This window comes from Phocoena sinus, chromosome 6, assembly GCF_008692025.1.
Source record: "Phocoena sinus isolate mPhoSin1 chromosome 6, mPhoSin1.pri, whole genome shotgun sequence".
Taxonomy (NCBI): domain Eukaryota; kingdom Metazoa; phylum Chordata; class Mammalia; order Artiodactyla; family Phocoenidae; genus Phocoena; species Phocoena sinus.
Genome location: NC_045768.1, coordinates 59,485,019 through 59,498,219, shown reverse-complemented (window position 1 = coordinate 59,498,219; position 13,201 = coordinate 59,485,019).

Genomic DNA, 13,201 nt, shown 5'->3' with positions numbered 1-13,201 from the left:
ATTGGATTGTTTGTTTCTTTTGCTATTATGTTGTATAAGTTCTTTGTATATTTTGGATATTAGCCTGTTATAATTTGCAAGTATTTTTCTATTTACTAGGTTCCCTTTTCATTTTGTTGATGGTTTCCTTTGCTGTGCAGAAGCTTTTTTGTATGATGGAGTCACACTTGTTTATTTTTGCTTCTGTTGCTTTTGCTTTCAGTGTCAGATTTTTAAAAAATTATGACCAAGACTTACATCAAGGAGCTTACCACCTATGTTTTCATCTACAAGTTTTGTTTTGTTTTGTTTTGTTTTACATCTTTATTGGAGTATAATTGCTTTATAATGTGTTAATTTATGCTGTATAACAAAGTGAGTCAGGCATATGCATACCTATATCACCATATCCCCTCCCTCTTGCCCCTCCCTCCAACCCTCCCTATCCCTCACCTCTAGGTGGTCACAAAGCACTGAGCTGATCTCTCTGTGCTATGCAGCTGCTTCCCACTAGCTATCTAGTTTACATTTGGTAGTGTATATATGTCAATGCTACTCTCTCACTTTGTCCCAGCTTACCCTTCCCCCTCCCCGTGTCCTCAAGTCCATTCTCTACGTCTGCATCTTTATTCCTGTCCTGCCCCTGTTTCAGATCTTATGTTCAAGTCTTTAATCCATTTTGAGTTCATTTTTGTGTATGGTGTAAACTGGTGGTCAAGTTTCATTCTTTTGCATGTGGCAGTCCAGTTTTCCCAATACCATTTATTGAACAGACTGTCCTTTCCGCACTGTATATTCTTGGCTCCTTTGTCATAAATTATTTGACCCTATATGAGTAGGTTTTTTTCTGAGCTCTTTATTCTGTTCCATTGATCTGTGTGTCTGGTTTTGTGTCAATGCCATACTGTTTTAATTACCATAGCTTTGTATATATACATGCATATTCTTATATAATTCACACCATTATCATAAGGATTAGTCACTGTTTTTAACCCTATTTAACAAACAAGAAAGCTAAGATACAGAGAGGTTAAATGGATTACATCTATAAATTACATCAATTGATGGATTCCACTGGTGAGAACTACTAGAAAAACTCTAGAAGCCTTCCAGAGACATTAAGGTGTGATTTCAAGGAGAAAGTATGGCTGTGGGATGAGCAGTTTGTGGTTTAAAACTCTGGTGCAAGCCACTAGCATCTCATTCCTAACTGAATATCCTTCTTCCTTTCTTCCATCCTAACCTAAAACCCCATAATTTATTTTCATTCATGTTGAGATGAGTAAGTCTGTTAAACTGTAATTCAGATTTTCTTACTCTTCTGCTCAACCTCCCCATTAGCTTCACATTGCATTAGGAGTAAAAAGCAATGTCGTTATGATGGTCTACAAGGTCCTATAGAATTGATCTTATATGTTACTCCTATTTCCTGTTTCACTGCACTCCAGACACATTGACCTCTTTACTGTTCCTCACACATGTCAGATACAGTATACCCTCCTACTCTGTGCACTGGCTATTCAGTCTGCAATGAACATGTTTCCCACTGATATCATAGATCTCCCTCCAATGGGACCTTTCCAGTCTCTTCCACTGTCACTTTTTAACAAGGTTTACCATGATCTCTCCATTTAAAATTGAATCTTCCAACATCAGGGCACTCTCATCCACATTATTCTGCTTTGTTTCCATAGCATTATTACTTCTTAACACACTATTTAATTAATTTCACTAATATCTTTATTATCTATCTCTGACCAGTAGAATTTCAATTCCAACAGGAAAGAGATTTTTGTGTTTAACATGTGTGTGTGTGTGTATATATATATATATATATACATACACATGTATCTCCAGTTCCTAGGAGAGTGCCAATTCTGTAGTAAGTGCTCAATGAATATTAGTGGCATGAATGCTTCAGCCAAAAGTTCTGACATATAAAAAATAAATCTGAGTTTGAAACTGATTGTTCAAAGTACAATCAAAGGCTGCTCCACAGTTATGTACATTTGTTTTAAAACATGTGAAATTGCGTTGCATTATATTAGATCTCTCTGCTTGTAGTCTGAATTCATAAGCTATCTGCTCATTTGTGTTAGACAATTTTTCCAAACCCTCTATTCATATCACTTTTCTGAACACACAACTGCAGTTCTTTAATGAAGCGTTATTGCCTTCATGATTTTCAATAATTTGACTGAATGTCCACACTAATTGTGCAACTCCATACCAAACACTGCTATCAGATGAAATTACTGAGTTAACATTATTCAGTTTAGGTAGTCTCAGCTTTCTTTAAGCAAAGGGATGGGAATGTATTTGGTGTGGAGCAGTTTTTGAATATAATAAACTCTTTTTATCCCTCAGTGTTGCATGCCATGTCCATCAATGTCATACAGAAATAACCTGACCTTGAAATGGTTGGTCCAGGTGCCATGGATGAACTGAATCAGATCAGTCAAACAGCTGATTGGATCATTGTGTGGCAATCAGTTTTCAAGATGACCTGAGGAAAGGCATCATGGAACAGTGAATTCTCTGACTATATAAAATATAACTATAGATTCCCTTTTTAAAAATTCTGATGACCTATATACAAATTACTATGCTGTGATAGAGTGGTCTGGAGCAATGCAGATGATATCCATATTTTTAATTCTGCCAAACTTGGGATCCTTAAAAATAGACTCACACAAAAAATCGCAGTAACAAATAGGATCCACATGTTGTTGAAGCTACAGATTCTGAGAAAACTTGCAGAAGCCATTTCTTATGCCTTAAACCCCAGTGATGTAAATTATTTTTCTAAAATGTAATATGTAACAATTGTATATTGTGGTGTGTTATTAGCACAAAATGAAACTGATTCAAACACTCAGCTGAACTTTTTGGAAGCCATTTGCATCTCACTTGTATATTTTTTTAAAGCCATGCCACAGTCAATAAAAGTAATTACTCTAGGATTAATAAAAGCTTCTATTGAATTAATATGTGTCATATAAAAGAGAGGACTATTCTCCTTGTATTACTGCAAAATCTCATCATACTTAAACCATGTACCTCTCCAGTGACCTGGCAAAAGTGATTTAGGCTGGGAAAGCTTCCAGATATATTTTATTGATCTAATTCCAGCACATGATCTTTCCTTTTGACATGTCTAAGGAAAGCAAAGTCTTCCATGTACTAGTGTTCACTAAACATCTTTCTCTTAAAGAGATCTAGCCACATGCTACACTTTTTGTAATGGTCTTGGTATGCAGTAAGTTATTCATTCAACACATGTTTTTGAGCCCTACGATTTGCTAAGCTTTGCTCTCAGCACTAAACATTCAGCAGTAAACAAGATAGCCTAAATTCTATTTGAGGAGGCAAAAAAATTTTTTTAATGAAAAAAAAGATACAGATTATGGTGAGTTGAGGGAAGTAAATATGATGATGTACTGGAGTAACTGGGAACCAGCTTGCATAGGATAACGGAAGGCTTTTCTCAAATCCTGAGTCACCATCAAAGCTAAATTCAAATTATTTGATGGGAGTAGGCATTTCAGTGAAGGTAGAACCTTAACTCCTAAACCACCATTTTGCTATTTACTTTTAAAAACAATTTCTTACCTTCTTGAGTACGAAAGACCACACTCAGAATTACAGAATGCTGGAGCTGGAAGCCACCTTCGAGTTCATGTAATGTCTAGTTCTACCTCATTTTAAAGATAAAGTACCTGATGCCCAGAGAGGTAAAGAGTTTTATAAAAAATGTACCCATGCTGGCTGGAAGTAGAGGCATAATAAACATTGGAGTCTCCTGACTCCTAGTTGAGCATTCATCGTTGCATACCCCTCTCTCACAGGACACAGTGGTCAAGGATGGCATTCCAGTGAAAGGAAAGCCTGAGACATTCTACCCAGATGAATGTAAGGCTCAGGGTCACCATGTGAAAACCATAGCTATTGTAGTATCACATCTCTTTTTACATAGTATCTTTTCTCCAACAAACTCACATGCTTTCTGGCAATTTATCACATTTATTCTTAAAACATTCTTGTGAAATAAGCGGAAGTCTTTTATTTCTGAAATTTAAGACCTGCCTGGGATTGGGAAATAAGCCACATGGTGCCTATTAAAATCAAGTCAGGAAATTCATTCTGGATAAAGGCAGAAATCAAATGATAGATATAAGCAGTCATATGATATTTGCACAGTAGCATGACATTTTAAATCACTTATGCTGTGTTCACTATTGGCATTATTCATCCACTGAAACATATATTCAGTCTTGCTTACTAAATCAGCGAAATATTGGACCTCATTTTCTCAAGCATAATCAGATAGATGATAGATAGATAGATAGATAGATAGATAATGTCAGTTTTCCTTTGGAGGTGGGGTTTATGGGAATACAGAGAAAGACTGTGATAACTAACAAGGGATTGAGAAACATATTTCCAAATCTTAAAAAATAATCAGTTTCTTCTATCAGTCACAAAGTATGTAAATGAATTATTAGCCATATCGGTTATTTATGGATAATTAGTTGTTTACTCATTAGACAGTATCCATGCAGTATTTTTTTTCAAGGCTTTAATTTTTTTTTTTTTTTTTTAGAAACATATAATGCATCCAGGGGCATCCATGCAGTATTTGTGCATTATCAACTTTAATTTTTTTTTTTTTTAGCATTTTTATTTATTTATTTATTTTTGCTGTGTTGGGTCTTAGGTTCTCTGCTAGGACTTTCTCTAGTTGTGGCAAGCGGGGGCCACTCTTCATCGTGGTGCGCGGGCCCCTCACCATCGCGGCCTCTCTTGTTGTGGAGCACAGGCTCCAGACGCGCAGGCTCACTAGTTGTGGCTCATGGGCCCAGCTGCTCCGCGGCATGTGGGATCTTCCCAGACCACGGCTCGAACCCGTGTCCCCTGCACCGGCAGGCGGATTCTCAACCACTGCGCCTCCAGGGAAGCCCCTAATATTTTTTAAATGATTAAAAAATCTTCCCTGATCATTAGAATGAGGATCAAACTGTGTTTGGGCATGTAATCCTACCTACTTTCTCTTTTGATTTGGTTACATTGTATTCAAACTATTGATGTGTGTGTGTGTGTGTATGTGTATGTAGAATTTTATGCTACTAAGTAAACTTGAACTTCAGCTAGTAGAATATGAAATGCAGAAGAAAAGAAAGGACTGGAACACTAGGGATTGGAGTTGATTTTTTGCTAAAGGTCATTGGATGGGGGAGAAATATTTGTAATAATGCCTGGTTTGTTAATGTTTCATGTTCAGAGGCATCTTTCTGTTTCTGCTCCTGCAGCTGACTCTCAGTGTCCATTATCCCCCAAAGCAGTGGGGTTTCGTGTGTTTCCTTTGAACTTGCCAGGGATTCTGTTTGAAGGGGATTATTTGAGTTTGACAGCGGGGAGCAACCCTGCCTTGTCTACAGGAGGAGAGAAGAGCTGTTTATTTGACCAGCTGAGAGAAATGTGCACAGAGGCAGACCTGCTAGTGTCACTGGGTCCCAAGGCCCTCAGTAGGATACAGAATAACAGCTGTTTGCTACAGTGAACAGATCAGAGCCTTCTCATTTAATAAATATGTGCTCTACTTTTATTAATATTTTTAATGGAGCCTGGCTTCATCTTGTCCTGCTGTGACCGTTACCTACATTTTAGGGGTAGTCAAACTGACCAATAATCTGAGCCACTGATGGACAGCCTTGGGGCATATTACAAATATTAGTAGGCCCAGGTTATCTGTGGGCAAAAAGGAAAAGGAGGGAGGCACCTAAAGTAGCTGCTCTGAAGCTGAAGAGTTATAATATATGCAAGTTATTTTGGTTTTTCTGAGCCCTCATTGTCATGTTTTTGTTCTTTTTTTGTGTTTGTTTTAGTTTTTAATAAAAGAAGATTCTAAAATCTAAGTCTACATGTCCGAAAAAGGTTATTCACTACAGTAGAAATGGGAAATAGCATTTGAAATTTATCACATTGTAAGAAGAAATATGCTGTCAAAAATTCCATTCACATGTTCTTTTTTTTTTTTTAACATTTTTCGTTGAAGTGTAACACATATAGAAAAGTGCACAAAACAAATTTACAGCTGAAGGCATTTTTACGAAGTGAATAATCTAGATAACCACCATCCTAGTCAAGGAATAGAAGATAGCTGGTACCCTGTAAGCCTTTCTTTGGTCCTCTTTCAATAATGATTCTTCCCCTCCTCCCTAGAAGTGTTTACTCTCCTAACTTCTTACAGGAAACTTCCATTAGACTTGACTTAGAATGTTACATAGAGTTTAGATATGAACTTTAATAAATGTATGCATTATTTAGTATTTGGCTTCCTTTTTAGCATTATGTTTGTAAGATTCCACATTTTTTGCAATTAGCTGTAGTTTGTTAATTTTAATTGCTGAATAGGATTTCATCATAGAACTATAGTGTGATTTGATTTTTCCGTTGTATTGTTGGTGAGCACTTCAGTTGTTCCATATGGTCACCAACACATGAAACACATGATATGTCAGTGATTTTAATTGTAGCCATTATAGTGAGTGAGTCATGTTATCTCTTTGTGATTTCTCTGATTAATAACAGAATTGAGCGTCTCTTCATATGTTTATTGGCTATTTGGATATCCTCTTCTAATTGCCCTTTCAAATATCTTGCCCTTTTTTTTCCTGTTGGATTGATGGTCTTTTTCTGAATGATTCCTAGGAGATCTGTGTATTCTCTGTTACATGTGTTGAAAATATTGTTTTATGATGTGAGATAGGGGTCAAAATGTATTTATTATGAAGACCTTCCTTTTTTCATTGCTCTCCTGCACACCTTTTCATAAATCCAGTATCTGTACATGCATGGGTCTCTCACCAGCCTCTATTTGTTCCATTGGTCAATTTTTATATCCATGAACCGACGTCAGTTTTCGTTAATGTAGTTTCAAAATCACCCTTAATATCTGATCAAGAAATTTCCCCCTCTATCATTATTCTTCTCAGGAATATTTTAGCTATTCTTAGCCCATTGCATTTCCATATGAATTTTAAAGTCAACTTACCAAGTTCTGACAGTACACACAAATAAATAAATATTTATATTTTACTGGACTTACATTAAATTTATAAAACAGCTTGAAGAGAACTGGCATCTTTACAATACTGAATCTTCAAATTCATAAGCAAGGTATACCCCTTCATTTATTTAAGTATTAAATTTCTCTCAAAATTATTTTATGCTTTATATAGAGATCCAATACATTTTTATTAAAGTTATTTTTATGCACTTAAAACTGCTTTTAATGAATATTTTCTTTATTATTTCATTATCTATTTTTAGAAATATAATTGATTTTTTTGTATATTTACCTTATATCCAAGAAACTTATTAAATTCATTTATTAAGTGATATTTCATCTTTTTAAAAATTTTTTATTGGAGTAGAGTTGATTTACAGTGTTGGGTTAGTTTCAGGTGTACAGCAAAGTGAATCAGTTATACGTATACATATATCCACTCTTTTTTAGATTCTTTTCCCATATAGGTCATTACAGAGTATTGAGTAGAGTTCCCTGTGCTATACAGCAGGTTCTTATTAGTTATCTATTTTATATTTAGTAGTGTGTATATGTCAGTCCCAATAACATCAGATTCTTCTGTTTAACTTACTCATTTTTTCTACCTCCTTATCATCATTAATTTTCAACTTTTTTTTTCTAACAAATATATTTAAGGACAGAATTTTTTTTTTTTTTTTTTTTTTTTTTTTTGCGGTACGCTGGCCTCTCACTGTTGTGGCCTCTCCCGTTGCGGAGCACAGGCTCCGGGCGCTCAGGCTCAGCAGCCATGGCTCACGGGCCCAGCCGCTCCGCAGCATGTAGGATCTTCCCGGACTGGGGCACGAACCCATGTCCCCTGCTTTAGCAGGCGGATTCTCAACCACTGTGCCACCTGGGAAGCCCCAGGACACAATTTTTATAAGAATGGTTTTAGCTGCATTGACAAGTTTTGATATGTTGTATTTTTATTATCAGTCTGTTTCTAAATGTGTTCATTGAGTGTTCTTTATACATAGGCTACTTCTTTTTTCCTTTTGTTATTGACTTCTAACTTAATTTAGTGTGGCTAGAGTCTCTCTTTTCTGACTATATCCATATCCAGAAATGGCCTCCACCCTGACGGTTCTCATCTCTTTTAAAACCTCTCACTGGCCTCATAAGCTCTGAGGCTTTTTCTGGAGTCACTTATTCCTTATCTGGTTTGAGCCTGATTATGGATCATTTCGATGCTGCCTACTTTGCGACCTTGTAGTTGGCTGTTTGCCTACCCTGAGCTACTGGCATTGCATATTTTCTTTAACCTCTGACTAGTGAAAACATGCCATTTGATTTCTAACCTCAGCTGGGTCCTCAGAGCTCCCCACCACCCTTTCTACACTCTTCTTATATTTCCTCCATGTTGTACAACTCACAGTCACTGTTCCAAACTGTTTCAACACTCTTAGGACCACCAAGTTTTTCTCCATCTCTTCTGCCTCAGCAAAGGACCCACTCTTCACCCACTCTTTAACTTAGAGATTAAAATTCTCTGGCCTAGGTTCCACCAAATTCCCTCTACTCCAAATGAACATTTTTGGGCAAGCACGTTTATTTCCACTGTAAATATATTACCTATCCTCCTTCCTCATTCTCTCCTCCTTTGTTCTAACTTCAGGGAAAGCAGTCTTTTTTTTTTTTTTTCTTCCAAGGCTAACCTCACTGTCATCCATTTCTTCATGGCTTGTTTCTTTTTCAACTTTTCCTCTAACTTTGACTCCTTTTCCCCTTGCTTTAAAGGAAACTCCTTATATTTCCATGACCGATAGTATTATATAGAAATTATCTTCTAAGCTATCTTTCCAGGAGATTTAGCCAGTCCAGTCCAAGATTTTACCAATCAGAACCTAAAAAGAATATCACTGTTCCTTTAATGCTTCATGGACCATAACATTGCATAGAACACTGCTTTATTCTAATTTACTTTTAGTTGATAGGTGAAGTGGTGACTCCATTAGAGAGCATGATGCTAAAAAAATACTCATGAGTGCAAGCCCTAGCTCCCCTTTGTGTTCTGTTCTCAATATTTAAAAATTTATTTAATATTCACTGTTTCTCTTTCTGAACATGGTAAAGTAGATGATATGTGTTTAAGGAGTCCTAGGAATTTCTTTTTTCTTATAGCTTCATTTTAGGTTGTTCTTTGTAGATGTTAGGGAATTGAAATATCTGTAAATATTTGGAAATTCTACAATAAAGGAAGATGTGAATAGTAGAGGCTCTTTGGTTTTTTCTCAAGAATTCAGCCTATGTTATTTTTTATAAAATATTTATACCCCCCCATCATGTCTTACTTAGACTAATATTATAATTATTTTCCATTCATTGCATACACCTTGACTAATTATAGAAAATAGCTACTCAGAATAGCATTCTTGGTATCCCTGGGAAAAGGGTGGAATCAAGCATTTGCAATATGAACAATCACCTCATAGATAACAGAGAATTGGGAATTTCACTGATGTTTTCCACATTCTCTGCAGCTTCATTCACCCTCATAACTTTCTGATGTTATTTGATAGTGGCCATATATCCTTTTTATGTGGACATACTTTACCAGACGTTAGTATGGTAGCATGTCAGATACACCCAACAACTTTCTATTTTTATCCTTTCATTTATCACCTAACAAGAAATCCCTTAGGAAGTTTGATTCTTGTTTTTGAATCTAAAATTTCAGCCTTCATTTGTGTCCTAGTAGAATCTAAATACATTTTAACAGCGATTTTCAGAGAGAAATCCATTTTAACCGTCTAGAAAGTTTTCTTTTATGTTCACATTAAATTTTACATTATGGTAAATGAGGGTGAGATATTGAGGACATTACATTGGATGTTTTCCAAGGTTCCTTTCAGCTCAAATACACTCTGATTCTGGAAAAAGACAAAAACATTGCCAACACTGAGAATCCCTAAAGAATGGATTACTTTTAAGTCTATGGCAGAATAATATTTTGATGCATTTTAACTTGTTCATTGATATAATGAGAAAAAATATCTTTATATATTAGAATATGTGATCCTCTGCTTCCCGTAATGAAATTCCTATCTGTACTGTTAATTGCATTTGTATAGTTCTTTAAGGTTTATGAAGAGTTTTTCATGAACATTTAATCATTACAACCACTCTATAACACATACCACTGAGGAAAGAGAAAATATTAAGATGAGGGTACAAAAGCTTACATGATCTATCCAAGTTCACCAAGTTAGTAAGTGGTGGAGTCAGTGCCCACAGAACTCTCTCAAAAATGTCAGTTTACAATCCATGGAAATATCATCGTAATATATTCTTTTTTACTTCCAATGTACCTACTAGACATTTGTTTACTTAAATGATATAATAAACATGATTTAATAAATGCATTTGCATTGTCAGATAAATAATGAAGAAAGAAATTCAGTGAAGTTCACAGCACTACCTCAAACATGGAAAAATTGACCATGGTGGTAGTGAAAACTAGGTGCCAGTAAATGTTTTATAGTCGTAAACGTCATCCAGCCTAAAATCCCAAGATCCTTACTGCCCAGTAAGAAAGTAAAGTGAGCCTTAGAAGCTTTAAACATCCCGCTTCTTAAGAGGGGAATATACTCATTGACATAAATTTCCCATAAATGACATTTAAAATCCACATTGAGAAGGAACTAGGGAATGAACATTGAGAATAACCATGTTAACAATTCCCTTTAGGAGATGAGAAATTCAAGTTACAAGGTAGGTTTTTTTTTTTTTTTTTTTTTTTAATTAATTTATTTATTTTTGGCTGCGCTGGGTCTTCGTCTCTGTGCGAGGGCTTTCTCTAGTTGCGGCGAGCGGGGGCCACTCTTCATCACGGTGCGCGGGCCTCTCTCACTGTCGCGGCCTCGCTTGTTGCAGAGCACGGGCTCCAGACGCGCAGGCTCAGTAGTTGTGGCTCACGGGCCTAGTTGCTCCGCGGCATGCGGGATCCTCCCAGACCAGGGCTCGAACCCGTGTCCCCTGCACTGGCAGGCAGACCCCCAACCACTGCGCCACCAGGGAAGCCCCACAAGGTAGGTTTTCAGTACTTATTTTACACTGATAATGTCTGTGCTCTGCAAGTTACTATGGAATCCAAATTTCTGAGTCAAGCACAACTGTCTCAAGGTTTTGTCTCCTTTGCTTCACTCAAGGATGGTGTTTAAAAGGCTCTTTATACTTCTTATGATGAGGCACATGGTATTTCCGAATATCCATAAACTTATTAACAGATTTTCAGCTTCTCCCACATATATGTTGTTCCCTGAACAGTTAGCTGTCCTGTGGTCAGTACAGTGGTGGACTTGACAGATGGTTTTATCTTCTTGGCAGATTTTTCTGATTACTGAGGTCTGTAGATATAGAGAATAACTAATTTCTACTTGGCACTCTCAAAATGTAGTCCTTCTTTGTGGCAGGTCTAGCAGCACCCTAGTACATTTTATCAGATATTATGAATTAGAACTGTTCACCAGTACACGAACACAAATGACACAGGGAGAAGCCCAGCAGCATATTCTCAGAATGATGCTGATGAGCACTCATTGACTGAGAATGTATAGTCTGCCACACTAACTCTCATGGCATGTATGCGTGCACGTGCGTGCGTGTGTGTATGCATGTGAACGTATCTATATATACATACATACACATTTGTCTGATTTTCAAAATCACTGTTAAATCAACTCAACAAGTATGTACTCAACTTTTACTATGTTTTGAGGCTCTGAATTTCCAGCCTGGATTTTTGCAGTCATCCTTTGTAACTAGTCTCTTGTCTCTACTCTTATGATAGTTAATTTTAGTTTTCAATTTGGTTAGGCCACAGTGCCCAGATATTCAATCAAACATTATTATGGGTGTTTCCATGATGCTGTTTTGCGTGGGATTAACATTTGAATTGGTGGACCTGGAGTAAAGCAGATTGTCCCCATAATGTGGACAGGCCTTGGATAATCAGTTGAAGGCCTGAATAGAACAAAAAGACTTGACTTCCCCTGAGCAAGAAAGATTCTGCCAGCAGAAGGCCTCAGCCTTGAACTGCAGTGTTGGCTCTTCTCTGACCTTCCATGCTGATGGCTTTTGGACGTGAACTGAAATATTGGTGATGCTCTTTCCTGGGTTTCCAGCCTGAGCACACACTCTGTAGATTTGGACTTCTCAGCCTCCATAATCATGTGAACCTATTCCTTAAAATCAATCAGTCAGTCAGTTAATCCGTGTGTGTGTTTCCGTCTCCCTCACTCTGTCTCCAAACACACACACAAACACATCCATCCTATTGGTTCTGTTTCTCTGGAGAACCCTGATAATATAACTCTTATATTTTCAAAACAATTCCTCAAACAACCATCCATGTAATCTGTCAGAAACATTTATCTAATCATAATTCCCCTCCTCAAAACCTCCAAAGCCATCCCAGTACCTACAGATAAAATCCAAGTACCTTAACTTGGGCTGTAAGGCCCACCACAGTCTATATATCTACTTACCTATCAAATATTTTCCTACTACCATTTTCTGCCTACTTCACACTTCCTACTCCTGTAGTGAATCTTGTGCCCCTTGAATACACCAGCCTTTTGTACACCTTTGTCTGTTTGCCCACGCTATTCCCACTGCCTGTATACCTCCCCTCTCACAGATTCAGTTCTCCTCAATACTTCATCCATCCTGTTCTTAGCTCGCTCTCTTGTTTGTTTCATTTCATTTTGAGATATATTTATAAACATAATTTGGGATTTGAAAACCTGACAGTTTTTAGCTTTTTATATCCTTGTTCTATTTTTTTTATTAAAGGAAATAAATATTACAAATAATGTTGAAGTCCTCTTTAAACTCTAGCTTTTATCTATAGCCCTTCTTCCTCCCGAGAGGCAACCACTGCTGTAAAGTTGTTGTCTGTTCTTACAGATGACTTTTTTATTCACACACAGGTGTGTGCACATGTGCATACACAATACGTATCTGCCATACAGCATTGCTTATTTTAGATAAGTAGTATTACACTGTGTTTATCATTCAGCAAAAGTTTTACTCAACATTATGTTTGGGATATTTATCAATAATGAGATGTATAGATCTGTCTACTCCATCACTTTGAAGTTGGGTATTGTGTTCCACATATGGATATGCCAC